This window comes from Sitophilus oryzae, unplaced genomic scaffold (genome assembly GCF_002938485.1).
Source record: "Sitophilus oryzae breed Bouriz unplaced genomic scaffold, Soryzae_2.0 scaffold_1368_pilon_pilon, whole genome shotgun sequence".
Classification (NCBI taxonomy): Eukaryota; Metazoa; Arthropoda; class Insecta; order Coleoptera; family Curculionidae; genus Sitophilus; species Sitophilus oryzae.
In genome coordinates, this window is record NW_022146024.1 from 833819 (window position 1) to 845900 (window position 12082).

The window sequence follows — 12082 nt, forward strand, 5'->3', positions numbered from 1 at the left end:
CTCAACCACTCCGACAGTACCATTTACGGTCTCTGGTTTGCAGATTTTCCCCTCACGAAAAAAAAAAGACATTGATCTATTTTCCTCTTTTGTAGATTGTTTAATATAACTTGCTAGGAGGCGTTGTTAAATGCATTTTAAACGTCAACTGTAGCAAAATCGGCCTGATGAGGGGAATAAAGTCCTGAAACTTGTCATCAGATAGTTTCCGCCGGCCTCTTAAACTTGATGCAGAAATTCGCATACTTGTTAAGGCCTTTTAAAGTCCTCCTACTCTGGTTACCATCCTACCAAGGGATAGGAGGTAATAAAAAGCAAACGATCTAACTAGAAAAAGATCGAATAGTCCAATAACTGGGCCAGAACTTTTCTGATTTTCAAGTGGAAACCATCTCAAAGCAGAACTCAATAATCTGGAACACTCCATCCGTAACCTGGAATGGAAATTCCAACCCTCTTATTCCAGTCCCTCCAACGCAACGGTCTAAAACACTCAAGAAATTTCTTAGGACTTATCACCGAGAATAATCACAGATTTTCCTTGATTTAAGTTAATCTTCGGATTGTCACAGGGTTTTTAACAGGGGACGGTCTCACTGAACATATCAGTAGATTGGAGCTAAGAAACAACGGCGAATGCAGATTTTGTAAGGAAAATGGGGATATCCAGAATACCTCATCAATGAGTGCGCCGCACAGAGGTCATTTCAATTTTTTTAGGAATTAATAAATCGAAAAAATAAAGTATCAATAAACCTACGATTGATGTTGTATTTTATTGTTGATAAACCAGAGACATGCTTAAACAATAATATTTTTTTATCTCAACATAAAGTTGCTTAGGCGCAACGAAAAAGTTGATTTTGTCTTAGGTTGTTTACTTTATTGGTTTTGTGACGCTTATTTTTGAATTGTTAAAGTTGTGATTTCCATAATTAAGGTTGATTTTCATGCATCCGCTATCCGACGACACGATGATACGATATTAATTTTATTGGTTGAATTTAAAGACTTTGGTTGGTTAGTAACGGTTAACCAATCAAAGCCTTTAAATTCAACCAATAAAATTAATATCGGATCATCGTATCGTCGGACAACGGATGCATGAAAATCAAGATTTAGGCAGCGATTTTGAGACTAAGTTATTGTTTTTAAGTATTTTGGAGTAAGTTCATAATATACAGGGTGGTCCGAACTGTATTCCGAAACTCCGGCAGCATATCCTTCTGATAAAAATAAGTAAAAAGTTCATATAAATGTATCTCCTAAAATCCTTAGTTTCGGAGATACAGGGTGCAAAGTTTCATTTTATTTCGATTTTTCCAAATAATTTCTGAAGTTACGTCAATATTTGGATGAAAATTGGTGTCTGCAGTTTTTTGACATGAGAAATTTGGTCTTGATGTCAATATGACTCCTATTTGTGGGGACGCCACCTACGTGTGGTTTAACTCTTTTGAAGGTTAATAATTTTTCGTCCGTACCTGTATATAAAATTACTGAGTAAAAAAATATAAATTTCAGTTATTTTTACGTAAAAATGTCTCTTGCTAAAAATCGCTACGAGCAAATCGTTCTCAAGATATTTAGAAATGAAATAGTCAATACATGTCATTGATGACAAAAAATAACACGTTGAGTAGATAGTTATTTGACTGAAATAATAAATTCGGGAAATTTTTATTTTCTTTAACTAATCATAAATTTTTATGCGCAAAAATGATGATAAAACAATTTCTGTTGAACTTTTGGTACAAAAACATTTCAAATTTACGATTTCAATCTAGTAACTATTTAGTCAACATGTTTAATTTATGTCAATGATGACAGGTATTGATAATTTCCATTCCAAATATCTCAAAACCATTACTCGTAGATTTTACCAAGAGACATTTTTCACGTAAAAAATGTCGCAAATGTGTATTTTTTACTCAGTAGTTTTATACAGACAGACGAAAAGTTATTTTCTTCAAACCAGTTAAAAATATGTAGGTGGCGCCCTCTAGTAGGAGTCATATTGACATCAAAATCAATCTCATGTCAAAAACTGCCAGACACCAATTTTCATCCAAATATTTACGTTACTTCAGAAATTATTTGGAAAAAAAATAAAAAGAAACTTCTACACCCTGTATCTCCGAAACTAAGAATTTTAGGACATACATTTATAGGAACTTTTTTACTTGTTATTATCTGCAGAATGCTGCCGAAGTTCTCGGAATACAGTTCGGACCACCCTGTATTTACGTCCCGTGTAAAATAGAAAAAAGGATTTCTTATAAATGTTTCTTAAAAATTATATATTTTTCTTATGAAAAATAATTTAAAAAAATAACAGTTGTTTTATTAGGAGTAAAAATGATACTTTTGTGGCGAGACATTACAGGCGAAGTACAAAAAGTCATTTTTACTCCGAATAGAACATGCTTTTTTTTCAAACGCCACAAATATTTTTTTTAAATAATTTCAAACATTCCAAATAATATAAAAAAAATTTAAAAGTCATACCTTATATACAGTTGCCAACCGTCCTCTATTCCAGAGGATAGTCCTCTATTTGCTCTCACTATGTCCTCTTTTCTCTCACGTATTGAAAAAGTCCTCTTTTTTACATACCAAACTCAAAATCTAAAAAATATTCGTCTATCACCACAATGGGCACAATGTTTTAAAAAATTGTTACTCTGTATCGTTCACTACTCCCACTCGTTTGTACAGAAAAGAAAATGAAGAAATATTTGTGGAAGCGGTATGAATATTTTTAAGAAAGAGCATCAATGGCATACTGTTAACATAGCTTTTTGGTAAATTCTAGACATTTGGACGAGGTTTTGAAAAAATGTTTTGCCTGTGCTTCTTTTTTATACTCTCGTCCTCTATTTTTTATTTTGAAAGTTGGCAACCCTAACCTTATACAGGCCCATACAGCACACTTCGTCCCAGGGACATACATTTTATGTCCATTTTACGTCGGTACGTCCCGGGACCAATTAGGGACGTACTATGTACGTACAAAAGTGTACGTACATAGTACGTGCCCCATGTACGTACTATTTACGTAGATACATTGTAGGACTTCACTACGAACGTACATGCGAGTACGTACTACGGACGTACATGCGAGTACGTACTACGGACGTACATGTGAGTACGTACTAGGTACGTATCTTGAGAATTTTTGAAAACGCATTACAAAATGTTATTTAATTTTAATATCATGACTGGATTATTTTGGTCAGATATACCCAATAATAATGAATGGACTGGATCAGTGGATCTTTTCTAGGCTAACGTTAATTCAAGTCACTCTAACCTACCTCTACTTCTTTTATTAATAAATCTAACTCGACCGCTATAAAAAATGATTTCCTAAATTATCCAATGACCATAATGCATGACAGCCTTTGAATAAATATGATGGGTTAAAAATGCAATATATTATGCAATCAAGCCTAACAGGAAAATTATGCAGTCCTGTGTTTAAATTTCCCGCTAAGTTATTCGTTCACATTCGAGTCTTGTCGGAATCGGAAGTCGGGCGGTTTCTAATGGCGTTTTCGATTGGCAGAGCTAGAGCGCACGTGCGCACTCAGTGTAGTTCCATCTTTTATTAATCAACGTAAAAAATAAAAACAACAATACACTGAGTGAGCACCTACTCCGATCCAGTTTTCGATTGTGTTTTGTGTCATGGTGGCCGTAGGTTGTTTGGCTTCCACCTTGTTTTCTTTTGTCGTTGCCTTCGTTGCTCGTTGTTTCAAGGTAAGTTAAAGTGTAATAATATAATGTGACTATTTCACCTAGCACAGTCACAACCTCGAATGATTGAGAATCGGCTCATTCAATTTTTTCAAAACAGAGGTAAGAATTAGATATTTGAATACTTAGTTTTCTTTTTGTATTTTTTAGTTAGAAGCAGTTCGAGAATAAAAAAAATAAAATATCTATCAACATCCAATAAAAGACAGAGGGTGTAGTTGCCGGACCGAAGACAGACTCACGGGTGTATCAAGACATAAGGGATGACTCTGTACCTGAGTTTTTATATTAATAAATATTTTAAGCTGACTTCCATTGAATTATTTCTAATTAAATTCCTAGGTCGTATGCGTTGTTGAAAAATGTACGTCCATAGTACGTCATTGTACGTAGTTTCGATCATTTTACGTCCAGTTTTGGTCCGGAACAGAACATAAAATGTACGTACCTGGAATGTACGTACATGCGACGTACATAGTACGTACTTTACCACATCCCAGAGACGTACCGGGGACGTACATAGCGTTGGAAAATGTACGTTGTGCAGTAAGTTAGTTGTGTTAAGTTAGTAAGTTAGCAATGTAAGTTGTGTTTTTTGTAATGGAACACCCTATATATTAATCGATTTTCAGATTCTGGGAGAAAAATAAAGGTGAGTTTTATAAGAGAAGTATATGACTAAAATGTAAGGTTTTTGACATATTTAACATTTTCTAGAAATAAAGGAGAATTTTTAAATTACAATAAGTGAAAGTTATACAGGGTGAGACAATATTAATATTGAATATTAGTCACTAAACGAGAGTACCTTTAAAAGCAAGTATATTTAGACTAGATATTTTCATTTACATGATTTGATCTGAGTACATCTTTATTATTTGATAAAATCTAGGTGGCTGCGTTATATTTATGCCTGACGTTACTTTAGCATAGCTGTCTAACTAGTCCAACTTTAACAACTAGTTATCATTTTGTGTCAGTTAAAACAAAAACATTTCTCAGAAATTTGCCGAAAATGCAAACTTATCCTACATCAGAAAGAATTGATTTGATTCTATTAGTAGGTGAATGCAGTGTGCATTCTCCAATTAATAGAATACTTAAATGCTCCAGATTTTATCCAGTCTGGTATTTTTCATGGGGATATGTTAAAGACAGTGTTTACAAAACTCGACCAACTATTGTCGACAACTGAGAGAAATTATTATAGCTGCTTTTCGAGGTAGAACTCCACATATGCCTTTTAAAATGAAAAGATCCTTTTGAAAAGACAATCATTTTATGCAGTTAACAGAAAAGGAAGCATTTTGAGCATTTTATTTCATTTAGCTAATTTTTGTCACATAATTATAGGTTTATATTTAGTTTTAATTCTGTAATATTTAAAATATGTTTTAAACGTGTATCTTCTTATTACCGTTGAGTATTTTACTCTACAATCTTTAAATTATGTTAAATTAACAAAATGTACCTATATATCATACAGCCACCCTAGATTTTTTCAAATAATAAAGATCTACTGACGCAAAATCATAAAAATTAAAATATTTAGGAAAATCTTCGTCTGAGGGGTAGGCAACCTTAATAATATTTTGAAGATAAATAAAATCCCCATTGAACACCGGAAAAATATACTGGATGTTCCATTTAAAATAAAGGTGTAACTTACTTAAAAGTGACTAATGTTCCATATTAATTTTGTCTCACCCTGTATTACTTTTCGGGTCAAATTTGAATTTGGTTTAACATACAATGTTTACTGTAATTAAATATCAGGATACACAAGGTCAACTAAAATTTAGGTAGCTGTTATCGGAATTTAAAATTTACTCTTCATTTTCACAAAATGTGAAAACCTTAGATTTTAGGTATATGCTTCTTTAATAAAACTCACCTTTATTTATTTCTTAGAATCCGAAAATCAATTAATATATAAGGTGTTCCATTAGAAAAAACGCAACTTTGATGTGTAACTTTTTTTGGGGACACCCTGTATAATTCTATATATTTCTATAAAATGCTTTCAGTTAACATATATATCCTGCCAAAATTTCATTTCGATATAAACTACCGGTCTCCTTGGAGCTTCCGCGGCCTATAAGAGGCGCCACGCTGTATATCATTAAATATCGGGAAACTATGGTTACGCTTGTTGAATTTGACACTTTATATCAGTTTAATAACATATTTTCGTGCTTAAGCTTGATTTTCATGTATCCGTTATCCGACGATACGATGATACGATATTAATTTTATTGGTTGAATTTGAAGACTTCGGTTGGTTAGAAACGGTTAACCAATCAAAGCCTTTACATTCAGCCAATAAAATTAATATCATATCATCGTATCGTCGGACAACGGATGCATGAAAATCAAGCTTTAGGCGTAAAAGTGCTTTACTTTTATGCCAAGCCGTTAAAATGACTTTTTTTGTATTGTCAATCACGTAGCAATAATTAATTCTTTTGTGATGTTTAAAAAAAACAATATTTTTTTTTGATAGCCAAGTGTAATTTTATCGATTTTTAAAATGTCTTTGCATAATAAAAATCCGTAGCGTAAACCCGCCGATAACACCACCGTGTCTCTCCCTCCATCACGACAATATTAACGCCATAAATAGTCGAAAATCTCCTCGGGGAGTATCCCATATCCATCGCCCTAAACAAATTAGTGATTTACAGCCGGTTTTTAATTAGATTTTGCACATAAAAAGCCATAAATCTGCGCACTATTTCCAGCACAAAGGCAGTATATTAAGATCGCTATCTTTATTTCGGCCCGGGGCGGCCTTATCGGCCCGAACCGTGTTCGCAGACGGATTCGCGAACGTACCCGCACACACAGACGCACATTGAGACACGTGTCGAATTAAGTGACGTTGCTGATTCGAAGAAAGTTAAAGTTGTCGTCGATAGGTGGCGCTACTTAGAGCGAGTTCTTCGAACGTGGTCTGGACATCTGGAAGAAAAAGAAAAAAATTGTTAATTTGTTGGGTATAGAATAATCAATAATCTCATCCAAAATATACAATTTTATAAAATTTATCGGAATGCAGTTCTTCCACTAAAAAACTTCGATCTCGTCTAAAACCAAGTGAGTTATTTTAGTGAGTGTCTATTATACGGGGTGCGTCTTAAAAGTGGCCCATCCCTATAATTTTTTTAATTTTTCAGATAAAACAACGAAATTTGGTGTGTTAATATATGACATAAATTAGGATTGATTGAGATATTTAATTGTTTTCGGTTACTTCCGGTTTCATCGGAAATGACCCCTCGGTATTTTTTTACTTTATTCGATAGAAAATGACACTCTCAATAGAATGACGTGTCATATGTCAACTTTTGACATTTTGGCATATGGTTTATTTGCAATTATAACATGCATCAAATTATTCGTAAAAAAACGCTTTTTCCAAATATGCTAATGAGCCACCCTCGTTTCATTTGAAAAAAAATGAGATATGATTAAAAATACGATTTGGGCATCTTTTTACCGGCCAGGATAAGATACTGAAAACATTAGACGATCATCTTATTTTTCCAAGGCTCCATGATTAAAAATTAGTGTTTTTAACACAGCCATGGCACTCTAGATTGAAATTTAAAATACAATTTGTTTTTGGTATACAAATCGTATTTTTAATCATATCTCAATTTTTTCAAATATAACGAGGGTGGCTCATTAGCATATTTGGAAAAAGCATTTTTTGAGGATTAATTTGGTGTTTCGCCACACACTTGTTATTTCGAGTCAAATTATCGTTATGAACTGCATGTTATAATTTCAAATAAACCATATTAGAAAATGTCAAAAGTTGACATATGATATGTCATTCGATGCAGACTGTCATTTTCCATCGAATAAAGTAAAAAAATATCTAGGGTGGCATATAAAAGTCAAAAGTTGTAGTCATATCCGGTGAAACAGGAAGTGACCAAAAACAATTGAATACGTCAATCAATTTTAATTTATGTCATATACTAACGTACCAACCCCGTTTTTTATCTGAAAAAATAAAAAAGTTATAGGAGACGCTTTTGAGATGCACCCGGTATATGAAGCAGCTATTCAACAACTTTGTTATAAATTGTATCAATTACATATCAAAATGTATAGTAAATATTCAATATTAGATGTATCAACATATATACAGGATGGTCCGAACTGTATTTCGAAAACTTCGGCAGCATATTCTGCAGATAAAAAAAAAGTAAAAACGTTTGTATAAACGTATGTCCTAAAATGGTTAGTTTCGGAGATACAGAATGTAAAAGTTTCATTTTTATTTCGATTTTTTTCAAATTTGTAAAGTAACGTCAATATTTGGATGAAAATTGGTGTCTGAGGGTTTTTTGATATGAGAAATTTAATTTAGATGTCAATAGGACTACTATTTGTAGGGAGCGTTACCTACACGTGTGTTAAACTGTTTTGGATAATAATAACTTTTCGTCCGTATCTGTATAAAACTACTGAGTAAAAATTAAATTTCCGTGATTTTTTACGTAAAAAGTGTCTCTTATATATAGATATAGTTATATGGCAGCATCCAAGTGTACTTGTCCAAGTACACTTGGACCATAATGTCCAATATAAAAACCATAAAGCCTCTAGAGAAAAAATCTATTAAAAATACTGACCCTAATTAAGACTGGACTCTGCAAAACCAAGACAAAAACTTCTTATTAGACTGCACTTAAGACCTCGACTTCTTACATATTTGCTCATCACTATCCAATACAAAAGGCAGGAAGGTGATAGGAGCGCTGAACTCGGTGCTTTGGTCTAGGGATATCTCGGATCACAGAAAAAAACTGATTTATAACGCGGTTCTGAAAAGCGTAATGTTATATGGCTCTGAGGTATGGCAGTTAAGCGAAAAACATAAAAAGAAGTTGTTGTCAACCGAAATGGACTTCTGGCGAAGATCAGCCCGAATCTCTCGTTTAGACAAAATTAGGAACGAGAGAATACGTGAAAAAATGAAGGTGGAGGGTAACATTGTACAAGATACAAGAAAAACAACTGCAGTGGTACGGCCATGTACAACGAATGGCTGACGCTAGAATACCAAAGCAAATGTTGCAGTGGACCCCTTCAGACAGACGTAAACGAGGCCGACCTAAACTTTCCCGGAATCAAGGAATCGACAGAGCCATGTCGGAAAGGAACCTACTACCAGGAGATTGGGACAATAGACGGAGGTGGCGCATGGAGACCGGAGGGCGACGAAGGACGCTATAAAACCGATACACTATCCGATACTTACCCTCAACTTTGAGACACCCAGTATATTGATTTTTTAAACTAACCAAATAGACCATGCTCTTTTTTCCAAACGTCGTAAACAATTTTAAACGTTTCAAATAATATAATAGATATTTACGATACAAGTGAATTAACAGCAACTTTTATGCTTAGGTGTAAATGTGTTACTTTTATGTATTATTTTTATTTAATTTTTTATGTTATTGACAATCACGTCGCAAAAATTAATACTTTTGTGGCGTTTCAAAATAGTATATTGTTTTATTAGGAGTAAAAATGACACTTTTTCTGGCGAGACTGCACGTTTGACGGACGAGCGTTAGCGAGTCAGGGGGTCAACATACAGGCGAGGCACAAAAAGTCATTTTTACTTCGAATAGAAAATGCAATTTTTTTCAAACGCCACAAATAATTTTTTAAACAATTTCAAACGTTCCAAATAATATAAAAAGATATAAAAGTAATACCTTGTAAGCCACAGTATATAGAGAAACTATGGTTATGCTCGTTGAATTTGAGACTGTATGTCAGTTTAATAATATCATAGTATAAGGAAATTAGTAGCTTTATTCCTTGTCAAATCCTTTGTTCTTTTTCTGCCACTTGATATGACCTTGTTCTCGCCTCCCGTGACCAATGACGTAGCTGTATAGTCGTGGTCTATTAACTAGGCAAAGTATAGTCGTGGCACTCGCCATAGTTTCACAGATATGTATTTAGGAAAATATGAGTTCAAAATAAAATAAAATAAAAAAAATTGATCATAGAGTAAAAACTTGCTTGAAAACAGAATATTTTCACATTTCGTGTAGGTAACAATTCTCCTGTATCTGAAAATCTTCTGATGGGAAGAAATGCGGAAAAAATATATAATGACATATTTTTATATTATTGCCTATTTCAGAGATTTTCTACAACTTTTTTTTGATTTAAAACAAGTTTAATTTTCTGTAGATAACTGGATTCAGCATAAAATTCTGCATATAGTACACTGTTTCTATTTAAAGCACACTGCGGTGTTGCCATTCTATTTCTTATTTACTAAAATTTTGGTTAAAAACATTATATACGAAAAGTGGTAAAAAACTAGAGTGAATATAACTTTATTAATACTTAGCTATGTTTTCTTAAACATGAAGGATACCAGAATAAATTCGTGTAAAAAATATACTTTATCGTATACAGGGTATTTTTTATGGCGTCACCAAAATCGTAATCTTTAAAATGTTGTATCTCATTTTTTTTTTAAATGCAACACCTTGTATATTATTTTTCTTTCAGATGTAGAATTAAAAGGTTAACCATTTTTTGTATTTAAAGTGTTCTTAAATTTTTAGCCGTTTTGCAAATATTTTCTGTATTTCATTACATATGGGATTTTCAACGATAAAATATCAAAGATCATATTAGGTGGATTTGATAAAAATTTACTGTTGAAAGAGCCATATGTAATATAGTACTGCGAATATCTGCGAAACCGTTAAAAATTTAGAAACACTTTAAATAAAAAATATTCACTTTTTAATTCTGCATCTGACAAAAAAATAATATACAGAATGTTGCATTTAAAAAAATTGAGATATACCATTTTAAATATTCCGATTTTGGTGACGGCATAAAAAATACCCTATATAGAATAATGGATATAGAATGATGTAAAATAATTAAAAAAAAATAAAACTAACTTTACCATAAGTTTTTTGTGATACCCTGTATATAACAAAATATATTAGGATACGCCCCTTTATAAACCTTGAAACATATGAATAAAACTTTTTTCACATCTTCGACAACGACGACGATATTGGACTTCCTCGCACTAATGGGCCACCCTGTAGATTTACTGTGGTTTAAAGCTAGGTGTGGCATTTTTCTTCCCTCAAATATAAACTCAATATTACTATAAAAAATAAATAAAATAAAAAAAAAACATAAAAAATACAGTCCACTAAATTTATAAGAGATTATGCTATTATAAAATTCTTTCAATTAAAAAATATGAATAATTTGCGGAGACTTTAGATGTACAAAATATTTACCTTAAAATTGTTTCAAAAACCAATCTATATAAATTATCTCGTAAATTATTATTGGAATGAAAATTTTATGGCAAATCCCCTGACCAAAAAATATTTTCATGCGCATATTTGAGACAACCTGTATATCTAAAAACTCTTTTTAAAATCTGCCCACATGCTAAAAAAAATAACATTTAATTAATTACATAATATCTCAGCTTCTAAAATAAACAAATATAATTAAATGTTTATTGATAATTACTATCCGCATGCCGATTTACATCCGATGTAAATCTAAAAAAAACTCAGAGAAAGAGACTTTTTTGAATTATTACTACAAATATTAGCCGCACACAGTAAGACACTCATTTTTTGTCAATCCGTCTCTGTGCTGGGACGCAACGCTCGAACCTCGCAGCTCGACGGACGGAATTCAACTGAAACGCTTTGCAATCTTCCGATATTCGACAGATTGCAAAAACTGGCAGAAACTATTTGCGAGAGTGCAACTACTCTTTTTCTTAAACTATGATAATATATTTTCGTACTTTTATGCCTAGGTGTAAAAATATTGTCAAAGTAACTTTTTATACCATATTTATATTTATGGGAATGAAAAAAAGAAGACTTTAATGGATTTTTTTAGTTTAATAATGTTTCCACAAACAAGTTGTATTGCGAATATGGCTTATTGTTGATTTAAAAGACAAATATTGTTTCTTTCATTAAAGTGTCATTTGCATTAAATTATAACCCTTATGCGGCGTCATGAGTATATAGCTGAGCGTCATAAAAGCAGTCTCGAGAATAGCTAGGACCAAACTCAACAAATCGCACAAATCAACTCAATACATTTCTAGTATGGTAGAGAAATTCACCAGAACAAATAGAGACAAAAAATTATAGTAGGACATTCCCCAAAATTAACGGCAGAGCCGATAACCCTTTGCTAATCAGGTCTGTCGAGAATAACAGGAAGGCAGTCCAAGCTGTAGTGTGTCTACGAACAGGAGATTGTAAGCTGAATAGGC